Source organism: Taudactylus pleione, unplaced genomic scaffold (genome assembly GCF_031769625.1).
Source record: "Taudactylus pleione unplaced genomic scaffold, aTauple2 ptg000337l, whole genome shotgun sequence".
Classification (NCBI taxonomy): domain Eukaryota; kingdom Metazoa; phylum Chordata; class Amphibia; order Anura; family Myobatrachidae; genus Taudactylus; species Taudactylus pleione.
In genome coordinates, this window is record NW_028284738.1 from 866,642 (window position 1) to 892,438 (window position 25,797).

Sequence of the window (25,797 nt, forward strand, 5' to 3'; positions counted from 1 at the left end):
GTTAAAAACAATTTCTGAGTTTTAATTAACACTTAGCAAAAAACAAAAGGACGATTGGTTTCTTGTCCTCCAAAAAAATATGAAAAAAATATAAACATGCGTACAATATTGTTTCCCTAAAAAAAACACATACAAATATTTTAAAAGCCCCAAAATAAAAAATATTTGTTAGCTAATTGATTGTATGACCCAGAAATTAGCAGCTGAGTAGTTCACCTGCGTTCGGTTTTTAGCTACTAAAAAAGGTCTATTTGCTAAACACCTTACAAGCAGTTTTGTAATTAAAAGATTGTTTTTGTGGCCTCAATTAATAAATCGCTACACCATCGATGAGCCCAGGGAAGTACGAAGAGACCATCGTCATTGTGGTAGACTATACCAGACCACAAGCTGAGTGACCAGTCTTAATGGAAATTGGATGAGACAGTGACGTATCACTTGTTCCATTCACATTTGGCGCTCGCATAAGATAATTTATGTACGCCCAAAAAACGCCTCGACAAGCCTGCGTTTTTCCATCTCCACCCCTGTCACCACCCCAAAACGGACAATTCTGTCAATCACATTTGACATGTCACTTCCTGTTCGCTGTGTCTATAATCGACTGAAAAATTACCGCAATCAGACGTACGCACATGCGCACTGTTACACCGACGCATGCGTGGTTGTACAACATCGACTGACTAAGAACGAGCATCCGCTTACGAGCGGCTCTGAATCAGGCCCTCAGTTCCAGCTTTCACCTCACTCAAATACTCGGGGAACGACTGACACGTCCCCCCTCAAGACGTACTAACGATGCGAGGGTGTCACTTCTACTCTGGGCCAATCCGAGGCGCTTACACACTGAAAAGTGCCCGGGTCCACCCATGCGAAGGACAAATTCGCCAGTTTAATCGAGGGCAAGTGCCCCCACAAAGTTATCTTACGCCACATAAAAGCCACTGAGCTGCAGCGTACTCTCACCATGCTGCGCCTCCCCTATTTGGGAAAGAAAAGGTTAGTGTGACACAACAAAATTCATTAATGGGTGGGATAGTGGGTTTCAAAGATCCATCACCAAAGAGGTTGTCATCATGCAAACGAGCCAATATATACTGATAAACTGACCACTCCCTCAAGCAATGTCATTGGCTCTACCAAACCTCTGACCAGCCTACACTGTAAACTGCCCAACAACAAGGCTGTCATAAACAGCAAAACACCAGAATCTTACATATTCTCACGCTCATGCAGCCTTCGCATACTGTAGTAATAGATCCTGTCTATAGGATGACCGGAGTCCTGAGATCTTCCCTGTATTTATCTCATCCTCAGGTCAGTCTCTGGCAGTGCAGTACTAATAGAACTGACCTTAGAATATTATTCTTATTTCCAGGGCACTGTTCTACTGGCATCTAAACATGAAATATATTATAGCATTGCTGAGGACCATGGAGGATTACAGGACCCATCATGATGCAGAATGTTTATTCCAGACTATTCATGTGTTTATAAAACTGGGGTAACAATAAAGGTTCCTTGGCAAACATTTATACACAACGGGGCGACGTGGAATAAGTTAACACGCTTTGGAGGATACTTGGAACAAAGTGATACACAACAGAAAACACACATTCACCGTCATAATGGAATACATGACACAACAACCCTGATTTTAATTATCTTGTTTATGTTTAGAATAAGATCAATGTAACACTGTTGTACCTTGGCGGATGAAGGATGAAGCCCCACCTGACCCACCCACGTCACTTGGATTATATATGAGGTCACACTGCTTTCAGGAAGGCCACGCCCCCTTTTGACTGGCAAAATTGGCACATGCATGAAAATAATATATACTGTACATGTATGTTTATTTCACTTCATAACAAACCACTGTGAGTTCTTGCAATGCAAAACGAATCACGTTGTTTTTATTTGATGCACATCAGGGACAAATGATAAAAGCTAACAGCCAGCGCTGCCATTTGGCGACTGTGGGGTCTATTTACTAAGCAGTTAGGAGACAGAGTGAAAAGTGATAAGGTGCCAGCCAATCAGCTCCTAACTGCCATCTCACAGGCTGTGTTTGAAAAATGACAGTTGAGAGCTGATTGGCTGTTACCTTATCACTGTTCTCTCTGTCTCCTAACACTGCTTAGTAAATAGACCCCTGTATCCGGAGCACCAGTGTTTCAGGGGCACCTAGAACCCTGCATAAATTACTTATCTCTGGCAGACAATGGGTATAATTCAGATCAAATTGAGTGCATCCTGTGCGCTTGTCACCTGTAGAGCTACATGGCTACTGCATTTACGCGTCAGTCATATGCTGGTAATTTGGCGGCGGACGGAAGTAAAGTTCCTCCCCGACTACATGAGACATAGGAAGACCATCGGCTCTATCACCAAACCCTAGGTAAGTAATATTCTGCACTTAGGTTTACATCAGTCAAGTACCCTCAACAGGTCATGTTTTCAGGATTTCTGTCTGTGGAAACAGGTGGGATAATTACTGAGCCAGTGAAATAGATAAGCTCAACTGTGCAAAATTAAATGAATAAATAAAACATGACCTGTTGAGAGTATTTGAAGACTGAGAACCACTGGCTTACATTATACACTCCACCCAAAACAGACATGTCCATCATTTGTGTAGTCATTCTTTAAGCTTCAGTGTTACTGATTATTTGCAAAATTATTGTGTTGATATTTTTATTTTTTAGGCAGCAGAACATGAACCGTTAAGATCAGGCATGGGGGGAATTGCAAGAGAGAAAAGGCATTTCCTTTGAAGGGGTAACATAATGCTCCGTTATCATATCAAGGGACAGTATAGATTTTATTATCAGGAGAGCAGAAATGATACACATGAAATATTCTCCCTGATACTGTATCAGGGCCCTGGTATGACAGGATACAGCTGTCGGCACTGACACGCCTGTCACTGACACAAAGTACTCGTATCGATCCAGCTGTGTTACAGAATGTAGAGTCCTGACAGTACCCAACTCAGTATCGTCACCTCTCAATCATCCGTGTCCCAGGCTATTCCTCTGTGTCACGGAACTCAGACGGGTAATTAAGGGTGGACCATGAACTGGGAATATTTCACATTTCATCCTGTGACATACTGTACAGCGCGTCGATGTGATGGGGCAGAAGGAGAAAGGTCGGAACCATCCATGTGCCAGTCAGCTTCCTGATTGCTACTTCTCAGGACAGGTCACTGATTCTAGGAATTTCATTATCAGCTCTGTCTTCACACTTCAGAAACTGCGCGTAATTTGCGTGCAAATGTGACACTGTAATGGAACGTTGTCACTTCCTAGCAACTTCATCGGTTGCATTCTCGTGAACTAAGGTTAGCCAATTGCGGGGTGTCCATTGAGGGTACCAACAGTGACTACCCTTGATGGCACAAATACCACCGATAGTGAACAATCGATGGTTTTCACCCCCTCGATGGTCACTGCTGCTAGCATCACGACAGGCCGCCGGCCAATCAAGAATGGGGGTGGGACTTAACAGCCACCAAATGGTGGGGCTAAGCTCTCATCCATCGATGGCGCAAAACCATTGGTTCTCTGTTATCGATGGCATAACTAGTTAACATTGATTGGCCATCATCAATGTTTTGAAAACATCGATGGTTAGTGGCCATCCTTATGGTGAACACTGGCTTAGGGCCTGATTCAGCATTGCACATATATTTGCAATGCTGAACGCAGATTCTCGATTATCGGGAATCTGCGCTTGCGCAGGACCCGTTTTGTAAATCTGCGGAATGGGTCCTGTGTGATTGCACTCAGACCCTTCTATGACTCTGCCTGATTGACAAGAAGAGGTACTTAAGGGGATGCCAGGGGAATGGGATGGCTGGCGTTCACGGAAACGGGGATATGTCGGACCCATTTTCCAGGAGTGGAAAGGCCAGGGACCACATCTACGGACACAGGCCCTCATTCAGAGCCACTCGCTAGCGGCAGTACGCTCGTTCCGAGCGATGTTCGCACATCTGCGCATGCGTACGGATCGTTATACGCATGCGCGAACCAGTCAGTGCGGCCGAAATTCATGTGCTCGCAATATAGCGAATGCCTGCTATTTTGAGTGACAGAATGAGGCGTATGTGGGTGGTAACAGGGGAAGGTGCTTGAAAATGGGGAGTGGAGATCCGAACGCAGGCGTGCTTAAAGGTCAAAACGGGCGTTTTATGGGTGTGCATAATTAATACAGCAGCGTCATTGACCACGTCACTGGGTTATTTTAAAGCCAGAACTGCTCGCAAGATTGTGGTAGCAAAAACCAACCACAAGAATAGCGAGCAGTTCATACGCTGTACGATGTACTCGATTAATCTAATAAATAGCGGACATGACGTATGGTGCGTGCGGGCAGGGGGCGTTTTTATCAAAAAAACGAGCGTATGTTTTGCTCGCTCGTTCAGACTTAGAGGTGGGAACAGACTGCAATTTGCGAACGGATCATTTGAATAGCCACCCCTTGTTTTTGAACGAACGACCACAAATAGCGAACGGCTCTGAATCAGGCCCACAGTTTCCTGGCCTTGCAAGTCGGCCATCTTGATTAAGTCTCAGCTTGCTTGGCTGGCCGGCTCAGTCAGTTGAGATGGGTGCCGTCGGTCGTGACGGTGATCCTAGCCTGCGACCACGGGACCTCCTGCTGCATTTGCATATTAGCCAGGATGGAATTGCAAAGCTGCCTGCGTGCTTCCTGCGTGCTGCCTGAGTGCTGCCTGCGTGCTTCCTGCGTGCTGCCTGCGTGCTTCCTGCATGCTGCCTGCATGCTGCCTGTGTGTTTCCTGCGCGCTGCCTGCGTGCTTCCTGCGTGCTACGTGTGTGCTTCCTGCGTGCTTCCTGCATGCTTCCTGCGTGTTACGTGTGTGCTTCCTGCGTGCTGCCTGTTTGCTTCCTGCGTACTTCCTGTGTGCTGCCTGCGTACTTCCTGCATGCTGCCTGCGTGCTTCCTGCGTGCTACCTGCATGCTGCCTGCGTGCTTCCTGCATGATACCTGTGTACTTCCTGCTTGTTTCCTGCGTGCTACCTGTGTGCTTCCTGCATGCTGCCGGCATGCTTCCTGCGTGCTACCTGCGTGCTGCCTGTGTGCTGCCTGTGTGCTTCCTGCGTGCTGCCTGCGTGCTTCCTGCGTTCTTCCTGCGTGCTGCCTGTGTACTTCCTGCATGCTGCCTGCGTGCTTCCTGCGTGCTACCTGCGTGCTGCCTGCGTGCTGCCTGCATGCTTCCTGCATGATACCTGTGTGCTTCCTGCGTGCTGCCTGCGTGCTTCCTGCGTGCTACCTGCGTGCTTCCTGCATGCTGCCGGCATGCTTCCTGCGTGCTACCTGCGTGCTGCCTGCATTTTTGGGGTCATCTGTAAAACATTCAGATGTAACAAGTGAACTAAAATGTTTTTGTTTTTTTGTTTCTTTAACCATTTACAATAAGTGGAACACAGATGCAGACTCTTCCCATGGTTTATGTACTGGGGACTTTACGGATATTTGCTATAATTAGCTAAAGGTAGAAAGGAAACGCTTCTCCTCTAGTGTATTTGCGTCTAATGTTTGAGTCTAACTCTGTCCTTTTTTGCAGCACAATGTCGCTCCTCGTCTGTGTGATAATTGCAGTGGTTATGTAGTCATTTCTTCTCGCGCACTCTCACATTGATATGGAAATTTTAACTTTCTTCTAAATCTTCCAAAAACCACCTGTAAGCAAGTGTATTTATGAAGTAATGAAATAACTTTTTATTGCATTTCCCCGGGGTTTATCTTTATGCAGCGATTCATAATCACCGTGGCATTTGCAGTAACCCCTGTGATACCGTCTGACACTGCGCTGGTGCGTTCCCCGGGAAAAGGGGGCTAATTGAGCTCAAAGCAAAATCACAGGAAAGGGTTTGTGCCTGGAAATTGATACCCACTGTACTGGCATCACCCACCCCTCCCCCCTCCACAATATTATTAGGAGGAGCAGCTACAAATACTGTATATTTCCTTAGAACCACATGGGTAGAGGCTGAATTATTGGTTGCCCCAAAATACGGGGGGGGGGGGGGTGACAGAACACAAACCTGCGTTGATATTATTATTAGTATTACTACTGTACTGTATATCAGAAATAAATTCTGCATAACGGCTGTATCAGAGTGCCAATCCTCTAAGGTAGTGCCACAGTACAGAGCCGGCCCTAGGCATAGGAAAACTAAGCAAAGCCCTATGGCATTTGGAATGCCTAGGGGCATCTAAGCCCGTCTAAGGGCACCTGGACAGCGGGGCTCAGTTAGTGGTTAGACAGCCACGATCGGAGCCCTCAGCTACAAATGGGTAGCAGCTGCAACAGGCAGCTCACAGACAGCAAGAGCAGGCTGCAGCTGCGGGAGTAAGCAGGTAGCAGACTGTACAGTGGGGGCAGTGATCACTGGGCATTAACAAAAATAGGCACTGGTCTCTGGGGGAGGGTTGCTGCGCATTCCCAGCCGCAGCAGCTTCTCTTCCCAGGGGCCTTTGCAGAGTCCAGCAGGCTGAGCCTGCACTGACTCCCTGCAGCCTGTCACCGCCACCCCTACAAAGCGCAGTGAGGAGGATTCAGCAGGGACGGATGCACAGGAAGCCAGACAGCAAGTTTTAACAAGTAAGTGACTGTTATAAAAATGTTTTGATTAAGGTTTGATGGGTGCTGTGCTGGGAGAGGACAGACGGGTTCTGTATGAGGGGGCTGTGGTGGGTGAGGGGTGCTGTGCTGGGAGAGGGAAGAGGGGTTCTGTATATGGGGCAGTGGCGTAACTAGAGGGGTCGGGCAGGGTGCGTGCCCTGGGCGCCGTGGGACCGGCGGCGCGGGGGGGCACCGCCGGCCACGGTCCGGCCCGCCCTAGTTAGCCACCAGTGTAGCGCCGACCGCAATGAGTGCGGTCAGCGCTACACATTTACACAGGACCGGCGCTAGGCTTCCAGCGCTGGTCCTGTACTGCACACCTGAGCCCGTTCCCTCCCCCTGAGCGCTTGCCCAATAGCGCCAGGAGGCGGGCTCAGGCTGTGCATAACACACGCATCGCCGCCAGCGCTGGCGGCGATGCGTGTGTTAAACAGCAGCCAATGAGAGTCAGAGACTCTCAGTGACTGCTGCAGCACCCACTGCAAGAGCCGGACTTCCGTCCGGCTCCTGCAGTGGGTAATGGGACAGACATCATGACATCATGACGTCTGTCCCATTATGCTGAGCACGCCAGCCCGGGAGGACTGGCGGGTGGCGGCAGGAGCGGCGTCGCGGACTGAAGGAGCAGCAGCAACGTGGATTCAGGTAAGTATGTTTTTATATATATATGTTTAAAAACCTGTCAGCACGACGGCAGTGGCTACCACTGGGGGGACCTCTACTGGGGTGGGGTCACAACTGGGGGGGGCTCCATTATTAGGAGGACCTCTACTGGGGGGGGCTATTACTGGGGAGACCATTATTAGGAGGACCTCTACTGGGGGGGGCTATTACTGGGGGCACCATTATTAGGAGGACCTCTACTGGGGGGGATGCTATTACTGGGGGCACCATTATTGGGAGGGCCTCTACTGGGGGGGGGCTATTACAGGGGGCACTTAATCGGGAGGGGGAACCTCAACTGGAGACCACTACTTGGGGGGGGGAACTACTACTGGGGGCATTATAAAAGGGGCCTACTACTAGGGGCACTGCACTGGGGGGACCACAACAGGGGGCAATAACAGGAAGGACCACTACAGGGACCACTGGATAGAGGGGGTCACTACTGGGAGCCTGCATCAGGGGGACCACTACTGGAGGCACTGCCTGGGAGGGGGGGGACTACTGCTGGGGGCACTATATAAGGGGCTTCCTGCTAGGGGCACTGCGGGGACCACTACAGGGGGCACTAGATAGGGGGGATCACTACTGGGTGCCTGCATAAGGGGGACCACTACTGGGAAACCTGCATGGGGGGGACTACTGCTGGGGGCACTATATAAAGGGCACTGCATGGGGGGGGACTACTACTGGGGGCACTATATAAAGGGCACTGCATAAGGGGATACCACTACTGGGTGCACTGCATTGTGGGGACTGCTACTTGGGGCACTGCATAAGGGGGAACACTACATAGGACACTGCATTTGGGGGGACCACTACTGGGGGCACTGAGTAAGGGGAACTAATTGGGGGCTGTATAAGGGGGACCACTACTGGGGATACTGTATAAGGGCCACTACTATGGGCCTGCATAAGAAGGACCACAACTGCATACTGGGGGTACTGTATAAGGGGTACTACTGGGGTTAAGGTGCATATGGATAGGAATGTTCAGCATGAAAATAAAGGGGTGTGTCATGTTGACACGCGCCATTTTTAAGTGACCACGCCCAATTTTTTTTACGTGCGCACATAACGGGGTGGGGGGCTCCCTTTCCAAATTTGCCCTGGGCTCCAAATACCCTAGTTATGCCACTGATGAGGGGGCTGTGGTGGGTGAGGGGTGCTGTGCTGGGAGAGGGCTGAGGAGTTCAGTATGAGGGGTGCTGTGCTGGGTGAGGGGTCTGTGCTGGGAGAGGGCTGAGGGGTTCTGTATGAGGGGGCTGTGGTGGGTGAGGGGTGCTGTGCTGGGAGAGGGCTGAGAGGTTCTCTATGAGGGGGCTGTGGTGGGTGAGGGCTGCTGTGCTGGGAGAGGGCTGAGGGGTTCTGTATGAGGGGGCTGTGCTGGGTGAGGGGTGCTGTGCTGGGTGAGGGCTGAGGGGTTCTGTGTGAGGGGGCTGTGCTGGGTAAGGGGTGCTATGCTTGGAGAGGGCTGATGGGTTCTGTATGAGGGGGCTGTGGTGGGTGAGGGGTGCTGTGCTGGAAGAGGGCAGAGTTGTTCTGTATGAGGGGGCTGTGCTGGGTGAGGGGTGCTATGCTGGGAGAGGGCTGACTGGTCCTGTATGAGGGGGTTGTGGTGGGTGAGGGGTGCTGTGCTGGGAGAGGGCTGAGGAGTTCAGTATGAGGGGTGCTGTGCTGGGTGAGGGGTCTGTGCTGGGAGAGGGCTGAGGGGTTCTGTATGAGGGGGCTGTGGTGGGTGAGGGGTGCTGTGCTGGGAGAGGGCTGAGGGGTTCTCTATGAGGGGGCTGTGGTGGGTGAGGGCTGCTGTGCTGGGAGAGGGCTGAGGGGTTGTGTATGAGGGGGCTGTGCTAGGTGAGGGGTGCTGTGCTGGGTGAGGGCTGAGGGGTTCTGTATGAGGGGGCTGTGCTGGGTAAGGGGTGCTATGCTTGGAGAGGGCTGATGGGTTCTGTATGAGGGGGCTGTGGTGGGTGAGGGGTGCTGTGCTGGAAGAGGGCAGAGTTGTTCTGTATGAGGGGGCTGTGCTGGGTGAGGGGTGCTATGCTGGGAGAGGGCTGACTGGTCCTGTATGAGGGGGTTGTGGTGGGTGAGGGGTGCTGTGCTGGGAGAGGGCTGAGGGGTTCTGTATGAGGGGGCTGTGGTGGGTGAGGGGTGCTGTGCTGAGAGAGGGCTGAGGGGTTCTGTATGATTGGAGCTGTGGTGGGTGAGGGGTGCTGTGCTGGAAGAGGGCTCAAAGGGTTCTGTATGAGGGGGCTGTCCTGGGTGAGGGGTGAGAGGTGATGGGTTTTGGGTGTGGCTGTGATCTGCACTACTGGGTTAGGGGTGCTGTGCTGGGAGAGGGCTGAGGGGTGCTGTATGAGGGGGTCTTTGATGGGTGAGGGGTGCTGTGCTTGGAGAGGGCTGATGGGTTCTGTATGAGGGGGCTGTGGTGGGTGAGGGGTGCTGTGCTGGAAGAGGGCAGAGTTGTTCTGTATGAGGGGGCTGTGCTGGGTGAGATGTGCTATGCTGGGAGAGGGCTGACTGGTCCTGTATGAGGGGGTTGTGGTGGGTGAGGGGTGATGTGCTGAGAGAGGGCTGAGGGGTTCTGTATGATTGGAGCTGTGGTGGGTGAGGGGTGCTGTGCTGGAAGAGGGCTCAAAGGGTTCTGTATGAGGGGGGCTGTCCTGGGTGAGGGGTGAGAGGTGATGGGTTTTGGGTGTGGCTGTGATCTGCTCTACTGGGTTAGGGGTGCTGTGCTGGGAGAGGGCTGAGGGGTGCTGTATGAGGGGGTCTTTGATGGGTGAGGGGTGCTGTGCTTGGAGAGGGCTGATGGGTTCTGTATGAGGGGGCTGTGGTGGGTGAGGGGTGCTGTGCTGGAAGAGGGCAGAGTTGTTCTGTATGAGGGGGCTGTGCTGGGTGAGGGGTGCTATGCTGGGAGAGGGCTGACTGGTCCTGTATGAGGGGGTTGTGGTGGGTGAGGGGTGCTGTGCTGGGAGAGGGCTGAGGGGTTCTGTATGAGGGGGCTGTGGTGGGTGAGGGGTGCTGTGCTGAGAGAGGGCTGAGGGGTTCTGTATGATTGGAGCTGTGGTGGGTGAGGGGTGCTGTGCTGGAAGAGGGCTCAAAGGGTTCTGTATGAGGGGGGCTGTCCTGGGTGAGGGGTGAGAGGTGATGGGTTTTGGGTGTGGCTGTGATCTGCACTACTGGGTTAGGGGTGCTGTGCTGGGAGAGGGCTGAGGGGTGCTGTATGAGGGGATCTTTGATGGGTGAGGGGTGCTGTGCTGGGAGAGGGCTGAGGGGTTCTATATGAGGGGGCTGTGGTGGGTGAGGGGTGCTGTGCTGAGAGAGGGCTGAGGGGTTCTGTATGAGGGGGCTGTGGTGGGTGAGGGGTGCTGTGCTGAGAGAGGGCTGAGGGGTTCTGTATGAGGGGGCTGTGGTGGGTGAGGGGTGCTGTGCTGAGAGAGGGCTGAGGGGTTCTGTATGAGGGGGCTGTGGTGGGTGTGGGGTGCTGTGCTGAGAGAGGGCTGAGGAGTTCTGTATGAGTGGGCTGTGGTGAGTGAGGGGTGCTGTGCTGGAAGAGGGCAGAGTTGTTCTGTATGAGGGGGCTGTGCTGGGTGAGGGGTGCTATGCTGGGAGAGGGCTGACTGGTCCTGTATGAGGGGGTTGTGGTGGGTGAGGGGTGCTGTGCTGGAAGAGGGCTGAAGGGTTCTGTATGAGGGGGCTGAGTTGGGTGAGGGTTGCTGTGCTGAGAGAGGGCTGAGGGGTTCTGTATGATTGGAGCTGTGGTGGGTGAGGGGTGCTGTGCTGGGAGAGGGCTGAAGGTTTCTGTATGAGGGGGGCTGTCCTGGGTGAGGGGTGAGAGGTGATGGGTTTTGGGTGTGGCTGTGATCTGCACTACTGGGTTAGGGGTGCTGTGCTGGGAGAGGGCTGAGGGGTGCTGTATGAGGGGGTCTTTGATGGGTGAGGGATGCTGTGCTGGGAGAGGGCTGAGGGGTTCTATATGAGGGGGCTGTGGTGGGTGAGGGGTGCTGTGCTGAGAGAGGGCTGAGGGGTTCTGTATGAGGGGGCTGTGGTGGGTGTGGGGTGCTGTGCTGAGAGAGGGCTGAGGAGTTCTGTATGATGAGGCTGTGGTGGGTGTGGGGTGCTGTTCTGGGAGAGGGCTGAGGGGTTCTGCATGAGGAGGCTGTGGTGGGTGAGGGGTGCTGTGCTGGGAGAGGGCTGAGGAGTTCTGTATGAGGGGTGCTGTGGTGGGTGACGGGTGCTGTGCTGGGAGAGGGCTGAGGGGTTCTGTATGTGGGGGCTGTGGTGGATGAGGGGTGCTGTGCTAGGAGAGGGCTGAGTATTTCTGTATGAGGGGTGCTGTGCTGGGTAAGGGCTGAGTTGTTCTGTATGAGGGGGCTGTGGTGGGTGAGGGGTGCTGTGCAGGGAGAGGGCTGAGGAGTTCTGTATGAGGAGGCTGTGGTGGGTGAGGGGTGACGTGCTGGGAGAGTGCTGAGAAGTTCTGTATGAGGGGTCCTGTGCTGGGTGTGGGGTGCTGTGCTGAGTGAGGGCTGAGGGGTTCTGTATGAGGGGGCTGTGATGGGTGAGGGGTGATGTGCTGGGAGAGGGCTGAGGAGTTCTGTATGAGGAGGCTGTGGTGGGTGAGGGGTGCTGTGCTGGGAGAGGGCAGAGGGGTTCTCTATCAGGGGGCTATTGTGGGTGAGGGGTGCTGTGCTGGGAGAGTGATGAGGGGTTCTGTATGAGGGGTGCTGTGCTGGGTGAGGGGTGCTGTGCTGGGAGAGGGCAGAGTATTTCTGTATGAGGGGTGCTGTGCTGGGTAAGGGCTGAGTGGTTCTGTATGAGGGGGCTGTGGTGGGTGAGGGGTGCTGTGCTGGGAGAGGGGTGAGGGTTTCTGTATGAGGGATGCTGCGGTGGGTGAGGGTGCTGTGTTGGGAGAGGTCTGAGGAGTTCTGTATGAGGCGGCTGTGGTGGATGATGGGGTGCTGTGCTGGGTGAGGGGTGCTTTGCTGGGAGAAGGCTGAGGCATTCTGTATAAGTGGGGCTGTGGTTGGTGTGGGGTGCTGGATGAGGATTGCTGTGTGGGGGAGAGGTGATGGGTGTTGTTGGCTACCTCTGTGATCTGTGTTGCTGGATGATGGGTGCTGCGCTGTGAGCCAGTCAGAGGCGTAACTAGCGACGGTGCAGCCTGTACATTACACTGACCTGGGCCTGCTGCAATGAACGTGCCCACAGCAGGCAGCAGTATAATGAGTCTGAAAATTGGATTTTATCATGGAGAACAAAACTGAAATGAGACAAATGCTTAGAGAGGGAGCAGTTTTAGGGGTGTTCTTTGCTCACCCGTTTCCACTGTACAAAAGGACCTTATTTGCATTTGCACAATCTGACTTTGGCAGGGAAACATAAGCACAGTTTCCCAAATGTAACACAAAACGTGAAATGTAAATGAAGGGAAGTGTAATAATGAGAGCCCCTCACTGTCATAATCATCCACACCACGCCTTTTGTATATATACCAGACGGTGCAGGTTAGGGTTCCTGACACTGTTCTGCCTCCATAAGTGGTTTTTCCACTTTAGCTGGAAAAATAAGGTGCCATGGATGAGCTTCCTGAATCTTCCTGTCCTCCCCCTACCCCTGTATTATTTGGGAAAATCAGCATTTTCCCATGATACTGTGGCCACTGGTGGACAATTGCATGTAAGGGCAAATCCCCAGCAAAGGAAACAATATGATAGGCTTGTATCACTCAAGAGCAATCTAAAGAATAAGCATTAGTTACCAAAGTGCAGAATTAAGACGGAGTGTACATTTCATATGCAAGGAGTTAAATTAAATACCCGAGCCAGTATGGCTGACTACAGGCTATAGAGGGTTAAGGTTTGGTTACAGGGGATGGGGTGATGGGGATCAGCCTATAGGAAGGATGCTGGGGGGTGGGATTTCAGGGACACTTCAGGGAGATTGCTGTAGCAGCCATATTAGGTCATCTTCCTTTGGTTTGTTCTCCACCCACCCTCCCTGTTTTTTCGGTTTATTAGGGGTGTCAGCTTTGGAGTTTGGCAGGAAAGAACGGTTGCAGTCGCCATCTGTCTATGGAGCTTCAGGTGCTCTCCCCCCCAATAACTCGCTTAGGCTGATTCTTCCCTACTGGGGTCAGCGGTACCATTGCTCCAGGTAAGCTCATGTTGTGTCATTGGGGCGGGAGGTGGATACCTTGGGTGCAGTAATGGGCTGGCTGGCCACCTCCCATTTTGGTACAGGTCGATTATGGAGTGACAGTTGGTGTATCTTGCATTGTGGGGCCATTCTTTCGCTGCCACCATTCTTTATCTGTCTTTTCCTCTTCTTGGTCATCAATGTTCTTTGCAAACAGCCATATTTCCAGAACCACTAAAGGAAGCAATTGTTAGACCACTTCTTAAAAAACCTAATTTAGACCCCGACTGCATGACCAACTATAGACCAGTATCAAACCTTCCTTTTCTAGGAAAGGTCATTGAGAAAGTGGTGGCAATGCAACTGGAAACCCACCTGTCTACCCATGATATTTATGATCCATTCCAGTCAGGATTCAGGAGAAGACATAGCACTGTACCAGCCCCTGTATGTTAGCTTTATGATCTTCTGATGACAAGAGACAGCGGTGACTGTTCAATCCTAATCCTTTTGGATCTGTCAGCAGCATTTGATACTGTGGACCACGGGATTCTAATTGAGCGCCTCAAAAATTTCTGTGGACTGGATGGCACAGTCCTTTAGCTGGTTCAAATCATTTCTCACTGGCAGGTCACAGAGAGTTTCTTCTGGAGTAAACTCTTCATCACTAATGTCACTTCCATGCGGTGTCCCAGAGGGTTCTATACTATCTCCCATGCTTTTTGCAGTATACATGCTACCATTGGGTGAAATAATCAGACGTCATGGCCTGGTCTGCCACTGCTATGCATATGATACACAACTGTACCTGTCTTTTGCTCCAGGTACAAAGGACCCAATAACAACACTAAATGGCTGCCTAGCTGAGCTTCAGGAGTGGGTGAGTGCCAGTTAGCTGTGACTGAACCCTGATAAAACAGAGGTCCTTATGATAGGTCACAAGTCAGGGCTACAGCATAGCCAACCAACAGGACTTACGCTTGGGGGTTCAGAACTACAAAACACTAAACATGTGCGGAATCTTGGTGTTGTCCTGGATAGTGGCGTCTGACACTTAAACATCAGGTATCAGCCACAATCAAATCCTCATTCTTTCATCTGAGGAACATAGCCAGAATCAAGCACTTAATTCCCTCAGAAGATCGGCCTAGACTACTGCAACGCCCTCTACCTCGGTCTCCCAGTAAAAGAATTGCACTGCTTGCAGATGGTACAAAACGCAGCTGCCAGGCTACTAACCAACCAGCCACGTTCCAGCCACATAACACCCATTCTCTACTCCCTTCACTGGCTGCCTGTCAGATGGCGAATTGTTTTCAAGATTGGCTTACTAACTTACAAAGCCCTTCATGACCATGGCCCAGGGTACCTGACACAGCTTCTGATTTCTTACCGTCCCTCTCGATTACTGTGATCTGAGCTTTCAGTTTTGGGGCTCCAACTTATGGAACTCACCTCCCCGTACAGTTCGAGAGGCCGCCTTTCTAGAATGCTTCAAAAATAAACTCAAGACTCACCTATTCATCCAAACATTTCACTAATGTCCCTTGTTTAAGCTTATTTTGAATTTTGTACTGTAAATATAAAGCACTTTGAGTCCTTTAGCTGAAAAGCGCTATATAAATAATATTATTATTATTATTATTATTATTATTATTATTATTATTATTATTATTATTATTATTAGTATTGTTTAGTATTTTTAGAATTTGCTAAATAGCCATTTATAGTTTAAATGGGAAAATAAATAAAGCTGACCTTCCTTTCCCCAGTCTCAGTGTCGTTATTTCAATATTGTTATGGTTACTGGTTTGCACTACACTGGGAGTGGGAGGACATACATCTGGTGATGGGGAGTTTTTTTTTAAAGCCTGCACCCCTAAATCCCAGTTCTGCAATTTATTTTGTCTGCTAAATGCAGGCTAATATTTATCCACGTTTTTTTACATTGACTTTTCGCTCTGGCGAAAAGTCAATACAATGAATACGGGGTTAATTGAAATAGGCGAAAATGACGTCATTGGTGAAAAATTTTCGCAGATTCTGACATTTCGCCTGAAATTGAATACGACCACAAGTGTAGAAGTGCAGAATCCATGCCCCTCCACTAACAGAGGTAGACATTGTATACTGGGTTTGTTTTTGCTGCCATTCAGAGAGGAGGAGTCCAGAATCCCCCCCTAATAGATATGGCAGGGAGAGTTTTCACAAATGTTTTGTTTTAGTACAACATAATAATACAATTGCACAGGTCTGACAAAGAATGATGATCTATTGCAAAATCACTCTGACGCGTTTCAGGGGTTATCTGCTGTCCTGAAGAAAAGTGTATACTTTACACAGTGGAAGCATGTGCCAAGTGGCATATTTTGGTGCCATCGGCATGGACAGCATGGGAAGAGCACCACAGATATTAAGGGATCTTTTATGCATTATTTCTTTTGGCATTTTCTCAAGTGTTGTTCTGTTTAGAGTGTGACTCGTGAGAATGTGCACAACTCACCATGAAATGCTAATACAGTTTGCAGAGACATCTCAGTGTAGGACGACCAACAGCCATATGTGCAAATTAGCACTTCTAGAGATCTCACACTGTTCTGCTCACTGTATATGTGCTATGTGATTGCTATCAGTTCATTATTGGCAGATCTTCAGTGCGTGGAGGATTTTATTCTGAGAATTAGCACTTATAAAAAGTATCAAAATTCTTTAGAACTAATCTCCTCATCATTAAATTCTTGGGAAAATATATGATAAAATTCCTATACAGGGATTTAATTTATGGAGGGACAGATTGCAGAAGGCGGGGGACAGAAGGACAGACATCATGCAGATGGCGGAGGAGGTAAGGGAAACGTTAGTCTGCAAATTTTCATCACATTTGACATATTACCGAGTTCCTCAATCCGCTGACCTGAACAGATGTACAGAATAATTCACAGCTCTGCTCTGCTAAATATTTCATATGGAATCTTTGATTTGGGGAGTTTAAGTAGAACAGGAGAGGATGCTGGGAGAATCCGCAAAAGGACGACCTTTTACTTCCATGTACTCGTTCGTCCAAACGCCCCAAACTATTAAAACATCATATTAGGGGGAGAAGTATCAAGACTTGGAGAGATAAAGTACCAACCAATCAGCTCCTATCACTTTACAGGCTGTGTTTTAAAAATAGCAATTAGAAGCTGATTGGTTGGTGCTATTTATCTCTCTCCAAACAAGTGGAGCTGTTATAGGTCCAGACATACCGCTGTTCTGGGCCTAATAGTCCCAATACAGCAGTCTCTAATCATGGACCAATGTCTAGGGCAGAAGCATGAATAAATGGAATACATACGATTTACCGCCGCGGCATCCTGGCAGAAGAGGAAATCCCGATCGTCAAAGGTAAGTATTTCCTAACCTAATTCTACACCCTAACCCGCCCTTAGGGGTGCCTAACCCTAACCTCCCCCACAAGTGCCTAACCCTAATCCCCCCTCTAAGTGCCTAAATGTAACCCCCCTTCCCTGCTGCCTAAATCTAAGTCCCCCCGGGGGTGCCTAACCCTAACCCTCCTTCTCCTAGCCCAGTGTTGGCTAACCTTGACACTCCAGCTGTTGTGGAACTTTATATCCCAGCATGCCCTGCCACAGTTTTAGCATGCCCTAATAGCAAAACTGTAGCAGTGCATGCTGGGTTATGTAGTTCCATAACAGCTGGAGTGTCAAGGTTAGCCAACACTGTCCTAGCCTAACCCTAAGCTCCCGGGGTGTGCCTAACCCTGCCCACCCCCAGGAATCCTATTCCTAACACCCACTTCCCCCCGCGCGGTTGTCCGCTCTCGACGCTCGGCATACCTTCGATTGGTAAGCCGGGTGTCGGGCTCCCGGTGTAGGTAAAGTGACAGGTGTCGGGATTTCGATGCCTGTCATTTAGCCCTTGCCGGGATTAGACAGTCGGGAAGCTGAATTTCGGGATTCCGTCCATTGGCCTCCCGACTGCTTCTCTGAATAAATACTGCACATCCATGTTACAGCAGGTGGTTATGATTTTGGGCTGCCCCCATATCAGGAACAAGGTGTGTGTGTGTGTGTGTGGGGGGGGGGGCAGCGTAATTTCTGTCAGGACCATGACACCATTGCAGAACCACCAAAAGACCCTGCAGAATTACAGTCCGGATCACGTCGAATTTTGTACATACAGTACCTTGTGCCTTTTATTCTGTACACATATATAATACACAATGTGCTGCAGATAGAGATGAACAGTGATAACTGGCAAATAGTTGTGAGACAAAAAGACAATCTCCTCATTCTACCGTCTGCAATGTATTCCAGAGAACGACATTTAGCCCCAAACGGGTCCCCTGATAATAACAATGGCCAAGCTGGGCTTTTTATTTTTGAGGTGTTTATAGCAATCCGTGATCCATTGAAATGACCTCTGCTGTCTCCAGTCCCCGAATACTTTATTATATTGGAGTTTTGTCCATTAAAAATAACTTTATGTTTATGCACTTAAAAAATGTTAGTTCCCTTCACACTTGAAGGGTTTTAACATCATTCTAAAGTCAATTTATAGACAGATCAGTTGCAAATAAACAACAAAAACTCGAGGGAAATGAATCTATATTCCTGCATGGTCAGTTCTGTTATAAAACCTTGTGTTCTCATTGAAAATCACTAGCTTTGTAATATGTCAATTACATAAAATCTGTTAAGCAGTCCCTGTGTACACTTTCCTCTCCATCCCTCCAAAAGTGTTCATTTTCAAGCTGATCACCACCTGGCACTGAGACCGAGCTGGCAGCAGCAGTGAAAGTCAGGCGGAGGAGACAGAGGGTCTGTGTGTCTATCTCTGCACTGGCACAGGCTGTAGGAGCTGCAGGGGTGTCCTACATGTATCGTACATGGTTACTGAATGACGTAGCACCACAAGTACCCAGATGCCAACTTAGGAACCATATCAGGTACCCTTTTCCTCATATATATAATTATATTAGCGGCAGGTTCTCTAACGCTCACTCGTCATCCTCTTTCTTTGGAGACTTTACAAAGCAGAAAGACAGATGCTGATTATTCAGGGGCTCATGTAGAGTTGGCTGTATGTATGTTTTTATTTTCCCCACATGAAACTCACATTTACATAAAGAGCAGTCCTATGCATAGAGGCCCTGATTCAGGGCGGGCCATTTTTTTTTTTTTAACCCAGGCCTCCAGGCCGCTCGCTAAGCTGTGGGTGACCACAGCTTTAGTGGGCGGCCTGGCGATGGTCGCAATTATCGCGACCATCGGGCTTGCGACGAGACCCTTGTGGTAGGGCTTGTCCATCGCAAGCCCCAGTGAACTTCCTGCTCTAATAGAGCAGGAAGATCACTACTGATATCACGTGTGATGTCAGTAGGTCCGCACACAACAACATCGACAGCCGCCTGTCTTGTAGCGAGCCCTGGAACGAGTGATTTATCGCTCGCTCCAGGGCTTGAGCACATGCAGTGCGCATGCAGCGCATGCGCACTTCCCAGCCATCGGCCCGCTTGTGAGCGCTATGCGCTCGCGAGCAGGTCTGAATCAGGTCCAGAGTCAGTTGCATCTTAAGGCGGGTACACATTAGACAAAATATTACCCGATCTGATGGATCTGGTCGACCTAACGTCAGAATCGCTTTATGTGTACGCGTTATGTCGGCCCATGCGCGTTCCCATTTGGCCGTCAGTTGCATCATCAGGTCGGCTCTACATACAGCTCAGTCTGATGATGCAACCGGCGACCCCATGCAGCGGGATGCGGGAGGGGCCGACATATCGTGCAGTCAAGCCCCGGATCGTGTAATGTGTACCGGCTGCCCGATATATCGGCCCGTCGCCAGTGCGGTTGCTGTCACATCGGTGGGTACACATATCGTTTAGTGCACTCAGGGAGGAGGAGCTGGGTAGGAAAGGTGGGCTGCTGTGGGCACGTAACTGTAACTGCGTTACACCTGAACAAAGACGCAGGAGGAGAGTCTCTTGCAGTCACTCGACCACTGGTACAAAGGGGTGTGGTATGAAAAGTCGACATTCAGAATGCCGACACCAGGATGCCGACATACATTTTTTTGCATATTTTAGCCTAACACTAAACCTAATCCTAAAAAACCCCCACAAAAACGTACTGTCGACCTTCTGGTGTCAACACATTTAATGACATGTTACAGGCTGTGTTTTCAAAAACTGAGCTGATTGGTTGGTACTTTGTGGTCTATGTACTAAGCCTTGGAGAGAGCTAAAGTGGATGGAGATAAAGTACAAACCAATCAGCTCCTAACTGCCACTTTAAAGGCTGTGTTTGCAAAATGACAGTTAGGAGCTGATAGGTTTGTCCTTTATCTCTGTCCACTTTATCTCTCTCCAAGGCTCATGGTGGGTACACACTGGCCGATCTATTGATCGGCCAATATATCTGCTGGCCGTCAGCCAGTGTGTACAGACGATATGCCTGTGAACTGCGTCGGTCACAGATATATCGCATTGGCTCTGCTGCACGGCTGCTGGACAGATATGTCTGCAGACCACCCGTACACACACAGTGGCAGCCACGAGGAGGGGAGTGACCCCGCCCGACCCGCCTCCCTGCCAGTGGGACCCACAGCTGCCGGATAGATGATGCCCGCTCAGTGTGTATTAAAGACCTCCATCTAAATATACAGTATATCTGCAGATCACTCGATGTGCAGATACAGTGCATCCGGAAAGTATTTCCAGCGCGTCACTTTTTCCACATTTTGTTATGTTACAGCCTTATTCAAAATGGAATAAATTCATTTTTGTCCTCAAAATTCTACACACAATACCCCATAATGACGTGTAAAAAGTTTTTTTGTGATTTTTGCAAATTGAATAAAAAAAAAACCAGAAAGAAATCACATGTACATAAGTATTATTAACGGCCTTTACCACGAAGCTCAAAATTGAGCTCAGGTGCATGCTGTTTCCACTGATCATCCTTGAGATGTTCCTACAGCTTAACTGGAGTCCACCTGTGGTAAATTCAGTTGATTGGACACGATTTTGAAAGGCATACACCTGTCTATATAAGGTCCCACACTTGACAGTGCATGTCAGAGCACAAACCAAGCGTGAAGTCCAAGGAATTGTCTGTAGACCTCGAGGCACAAATCTGGGGAAGGGTACAGAAAAATATTGGCTGCTTAGAAGGTCCCAATGAGCACAGTGGCCTCCATCATCCGTAAATGGAAGAAGTTCGGAACCACCAGGACTCTTCCTAGAGTTGGCCGTCCATCTAAACTGAGTGATTGGGGGAGAAGGGCCCAAGTCAGGGAGGTGACCTAGAACCCGATGGTCACTCTGTCAGATCTACAGCATTCCTCTGTGGAGAGACGAGAACCTTCCAGAAGGACAACCATCTCTGCAACAATCCACCAATCAGGCCTGTATGGTAGAGTGGCCAGACGGAAGCCACTCTTTAGTAAAAAGCACATGGCAGCCCACCCTGGAGTTTGCCAAAATGCACCTGAAGGACTCTCAGACCATGATGAGACAAAGATTGAACTCTTTTGCATGAATGCCAAGCGTTATGTTTGGAGGAAACCAAGTACCGCTCATCACCAGGCCAATACCATCCCTACAGTGAAGCATGGTGGTGGCAGCATCATGCTGTGGGGATGTTTTTCAGCGGCAGGAACTTAGAGACTAGTCAGGATAGAGGGAAAGATGAACGCAGCAATGTACAGAGACATCCTGGATGAAAGCCTGCTCCAGAGCGCTCTTGAACTCAGTCTGAGACGACGGTTCATCTTTCAGCAGGACAATGACCCTATGATATCTTGGCTGTGTGCAAAGGAGTGGCTTCAGGACAACTCTGTGAATGTCCTGGAGTGGCCCAGCCAGAGCCCAGACTTGAATCCGATTGAACATCTCTGGAGAGATCAGAAAATGACTGTGCACTGACGCTTCCCATCCAACCTGATGGAGCTTGGGAGGTGCTGCAAAGAGGAATGGGCGAAACTTCACAAAGATAGGTGTGCCAAGCTTGTGGCATCTCATTCAAAAAGACTAAAGGCTGTAATTGCCGCCAAAGGTGCATCTACAAAGTATTGAGCAAAAGTTGTGAATACTTATGTACATGTGATTTCTTAGGTGTTTTTTTCCAATAAAATTTGCAAAAATCTCAAAAAAACTTTTTACACATTGTCATTATGGGGTATTGTGTGTAGAATTTTGAGGAGAAAAATGAATTTATTCAATTTTGGAATAAGGCTGTAACATAACAAAATGTGGAAAAAGCGACGCGCTGTGAATACTTTCCGAATACACTGTATATCTGTCTTGTGTGGTACATAGACCCCTTTATCTCGATCCACTTTAACTCTCTCCAAGGCTTGATACAAATACCCCAATAAGTTTTAACCCTGCTGTTTAAAAAATAAATAAATAAATTACGTAAAATGTGTACAAATGTGTAATAGTCCAAAGGTAGTAACTCTCACTGTAACTAGGAATAAGTCAGACACCCAGGGTTTACTATTTTTGTCCAGTTGGCACATTTTTAACTCTATTTAAATTAAACCTATTTGAAAATATATCGTCAGGGTAAAAGAGGTAATGCTAGGGACACACTATACAATTATTGGGCGGAATAATCGGGTGATCGGCCTCATTTATTGAATAGTGTGAATGAACGATCATTTCAGCGTTTCAGCGATAAAATGGTCAGAAAACATTCACATACGCATTCCTTCCATTATCTGATCCGTCGGTCAAGACCAAAACTGTCGGCCTCAGTTTCTCGGTATAGAGCAGTGTGTGCAGTCTCAGTAATCGGCCCATATTCCCTATGTTATCCTCAGGGACGGATTATAGGCAGGGCGACAGGGGCGGTCATCACGGGGCCCCCACACATAGGGGACCCCACACCCTGTCCCCTGCCACCACTACAACCATGACCGGCGGAGTAAAGCATTTAGCTGTCTCCGCTGCGGTCCTCTGTTACTGTAGCCGGGCAGCGCTCGCTGAGCACTTGGGCTCAGAGGGCAGCGCTACTCCGGCCGGCGGCAGGCTGTGTAGTGGGGCTGTACGGCAATACAGGCTTGACATCAGAGGTTACGCTGGGCAGACCCACGCCAGCCCACCCTCTCAATAGCCACATCAGAAGCCCGCGGAGGAGCATACAAGACAAGAGCTGCAGCCTCAGAAGAGCATAACTCTCCTTCACTAGCCTCGGGTCACTGGCTGCTGCTGTGTTATTGCCTCGGTCCTGGAGGGTGAGTCGATTAATGTTTTGTTTTTTTTTTTTAAAGTGTGGTGCTGCTGGTGAGGGCACAGGGCCTGATTCAGAGCCGGACGCTATTTGCGGACGGTCGTTCAGGAAAAGGGGGTGGCTATTCAAATGAACCATTCGCTCTTTGCGGTCTGTTCACGCCTCCATGTCTGAACGAGCGAACAAAACTTGCGGTTGTTTTTTGGATAACTACGCCCCCTGGCCGCTCGCATCCTACGTCATGTCCGCTATTTATTAGATTAATCGAGTACATCGACCAGCGTATGATCTGCTCGCTATTCTTGTGGTTGGTTTTTCCTACCACAATCTTGCGAGCAGTTCTGACTATAAAATAACCCAGTGACGTGGTCAATGACACTGCTGTATTAATTATGCACACCCATAAAACGCCCGTTTTGACCTTTAAGCACGCCTGCGTTCGGATCTCCACTCCCCGTTTTCAAGCACCTTCCCCTGTTACCACCCACATACGCCTCCTCCTGTCACTCAAAATAGCAGCCATTATTTTCGGCCGCACTGACTGGTTCGCGCATGCGTATTACGATCCATACGCATGCACAGTTGGGCAAACATCGCTCGGAACGAACGAGCGGCCGCTTACGAGCAGCTCTGAATCAGGCCCACAGGGTGTGTAATATCAGTGATCCAAATGTATATATGTAAATGTGTGTGTGTGTATATATATATGTGTATGTCAATATATATATATATACACTTGGATCACTGATAGGGGCCCCCACAAGTTTTTTGCCCAGGGGCCCCCACAGACCTTAATCCGGCCCTGGTTATCCTGTCACTATGTCATCTTCCGGCTGTACGTATACAAAATCAGTGTGGCGGAAAATCGGTAACTTCTAATATAAAAGTCGCACAGATATTGGGTTTTTTAATTTGCTGAAAAATCATCCCAATCAAAAAAATCGCAGTGTGTGTACCTGTAGCTTAAGTTAGATCTGGATTTAGAGCACAAGCTAAAATAGAGCAATGTTCTGCAGATCTCAAGAGGTTAGAAGTGTACAAATCGCCAGAATATATCACTATATACAGACGACAGCATTTAAGTAAAAGTGAGGATAATTACTATTCGTAAACTGTATATTTTTATGTCTCCCTTTTAGGGGTTTTATTTACTAAGTGTAGGGTTCTAAAATCCAGCTCTTCCATTGTATTTATGCCCAAAATGTAAAAAGGCAATGCTTTTGCTAGCTGTGCTTAGCTAGAAAAAGCATTGCCCTTTTTTAAATTTTGGGTATAAACTAGGGGTGTGCACCGGCCACTTTTTCGTGTTTTGTGTTTTGGTTTTGAATCTGGAACTTTCTTCGTGTTTTGGATCTGGATTGGTTTTGCCAAAACCACCCTTCGGTGTTTTGGGTTCTGGGTTTTGTGTTTTGGATCTGTATTTTTTTTTTAAAAAGCATAAAAACAGCTAAAATCACAGAATGTGTTGATTTTTCTGCTCCTGTGCTATTATTAACCTCAAAAACCTTAATTTTCACTCATTTCCAGTCTATTCTGAATACCTCACACCTCACAATAGTGTTTTTATGTCCAAAAGGTTGCACTGAGGTAGCTGGATGACTATGCTAAGCGACACGAGTGGGCGGCACAAACACGTGACCCATCTAGGCGTGATACTGCAGTGGCAGACAGGATGGCAGTTTGAAAGACTAGGCCGCAAACAGTACATAATGCAAAGAAAAAAAAGAGGTGCAAGATGGAATTGTCCTTGGGCCCTCCCACCCACCCTTATGTTGTATAAACAGGACATGCACACTTTAACAAAAAAATCATTTCAGCGCCAGGGTCTGCCACACGACTGTGGTTGAAATGATTGGTTCGATGGGCCCCCACAAAACAAGCTGCCAATTAATGTGTCCCTGCACAAACTGGCTCTACGGAGGCAAGATGTCGTCCTCATCCTCCTCATCCACCGATTCCTCACCCTCTTCAGTGTTGTGTACATCCTCATCCTCACAGAGTATTAATTTGTCCCCGCTGGAATCCACCACCACAGGTCCCTCTGTACGTTCTGGAGGCTGGTCTCTCTGGAAGAGTTGATAATTCATTTTTATGAACATCATCTTCTCCACATTTTGTGGAAGCAACCTCCTACGCCTTTCGCTGACAAGGTTCCCGGCTGCACTAAACACTCTTTCGGAGTACACACTGGAGGGGGGGCAACTCAGGTAAAATAGAGCCAATTTGTACAGGGGCCTCCAAATTGCCTCTTTTTCCTGCCAGTACATGTACGGACTGTCTGACATGGCTACTTGGATGGTGTCACCGATGGAATCCTTTAACAGACAGATGCACGCTTGTCACTGCTGCATTGAGGATGCAGGTGCAGCTACAGCCCACACAATTCACAAAGACAGAAAAAAAAAGAAAATCACTCCAGGGCTTGCAGCAGTGAGACCCTACCGCAGGGTCTCATCGCAAGCCCGATGGTTACGATGGTCTTGACCATCGCGACCATCATCATGGACGGTCGCATAAGCTGTGGGTGGTAACCCACAGCTATGCGAGCATACAAGAGGCCGCTCCAAGTTGAGGTAGAAGGGCCCAGATTCAGAGCGAGCGCTCTGGTCAGAGCGTCCGGCTCTGAATCAGGCCCTCAGCCCCTATGGACAACAGCAGCACAGCACAGCACAACACTACATTGCACTACACTACACTACACTACACTACACTACACTACACAGCCCAGCCAGCCCTAACTCCCACCCTCCCTCTTCACTGTCCACAGCCGAGTGAGAAAATGGCGCCGACGCGGGTACCTTATATAGAATCCAAAACCCGCGAGACCCGGAAGGCGGGATGATGAAGTTTTTCCTCGATTTCAGATCCGAGTCAGGCGGGAAAAGTCGAGCCTGACTCGGATCGGCCTCGGATCGGGGTGGCTCGGGGGGGTTCGGATTTCAGAAATCCGAACCCGCTCACCCCTAGTATAAACTAGGGGTGAGCGGGTTCGGATTTCTGAAATCCGAACCCCCCCGAGCCCCCCCGATCCGAGTCCGATCCGAGTCAGGCTCGACATTTCCCGCCTGACTCGGATCTGAAATCGAGGCAAAACGTCATCTT